Source organism: Eucalyptus grandis, chromosome 8, assembly GCF_016545825.1.
Source record: "Eucalyptus grandis isolate ANBG69807.140 chromosome 8, ASM1654582v1, whole genome shotgun sequence".
Lineage (NCBI taxonomy): Eukaryota > Viridiplantae > Streptophyta > Magnoliopsida > Myrtales > Myrtaceae > Eucalyptus > Eucalyptus grandis.
In genome coordinates this window covers 26,602,151-26,603,633 of record NC_052619.1, presented here as the reverse complement: position 1 = coordinate 26,603,633, position 1,483 = coordinate 26,602,151, and positions in this window count along the sequence as shown.

The window sequence follows — 1,483 nt, the reverse complement described above, 5'->3', positions numbered from 1 at the left end:
GAGAGGATGCCTCAATAAGGTAATGAGAAGAGTCGCTTTCTATCCCGTGATTTCTTACATTAGGATGAAATAGATTAAAGGCACTAACCGATGTCTCAATTGAAAGGAAAGGAGGGGAATGAGTTACATATTTGGAAGGAGAAGGAGAGATTCCTTGGATGAAAAGTCCAACTATATTTGAAATAGAACTTGTCATCCATTAAGGGGGTGCATGACAACCAGTAATTTCTATTTCAGAAACAATTTTTCTATTCTAGATTTGTTTCTAGAATAGAAATCCGTTTGATAAAATTATTTCATTTTCTAATTCTAAAATAGATTTTGGTTTTAGAAATAGGTTTGGAATAGAAATCAGAAGTAAGAATTTTCTACTTCTCTAATTTTGGAATAGAAATGAGAAATAAAAATTCTTCTTATCGTTCGTTGCCATTGACCATCATCTCGTCGAACGCTGCCGGTCGCCGATTGCCGGTCACCGCCGGTTGGCCGTCCGCCGCCGCCCGTCGCCAATCATCACCAGCTGTCGTCGCCGTCGATCGCCGGTCGCTGGTCATCGGCTGCCACCAAGCGCTAGTCGTCGCCCGCCGCTGGTCGCTAGATGCCGGTCATCGGCCGCCGGTCGCCGTCGGTCGTCGGCGCCGCCGGCGGTCGTCGCTAGTTGCCGCCATTCAAAATAAAGAAATTTTGTGTTGTTATCAAATGAATTTTTATTTTTAGAGTAGGAATTTTAGGTCGTTATCAAACGGTTATTTTTGCTTAAAACTCTTCTAGAAATAGAAATAGAAATATCTATTTCTTTTCTAGAAATCAATTTCTGGCCATAATGGTTATCATTCACCCCCTAAAATTCTTGCAGTTTTGATTCTTTCTTCCCTCTAAATATAAAGAAATAGATGTCGGAAATCGTCGATTAGGTTAGCCCAACCAAAAGAGACATGGGACCTTTTTGTCGTTGTTTGAGAGTTGTCAAGCTTGGACCAATTTAAATAAGACTAGCTTCCTATAGAAATTCTTCACTACACACTTTCTACATGTCATTTCATTTTCAGCCGGATACTATTGGAGAGAACAATGGGAGGTTCAATCAAAAGCATTTAATGCAAACTCACTTCATGATTAGGCAGATAACAAGAAAATCTTTCTCTCTTTCCACACACAACTTTGAAAAGAATTTAGTTAGCCCGTCTTTACTATACAATATAGAATCTTGAATAACATTTTCAGAGTCTTATCATTTCAAAAAAAATTAAAATAAAATTTAAATCGCCATTTGTGTTTATTAAAAATATAAGCACATTCATCTTTCAATGGTCAAATTATATCACCGATAAGTTTTTCTTCCAAATTTTGGTACTCAAGAGTTATCGATGCTTTCTGTTCATCGTTCTTTTAAGTTTTAGTACCTGTAATATATTGAAAATGAGATTGGACTTTCTTCTTGAATACATTTTGTTCAAATCAACATCATGATTCTCATGAGAAA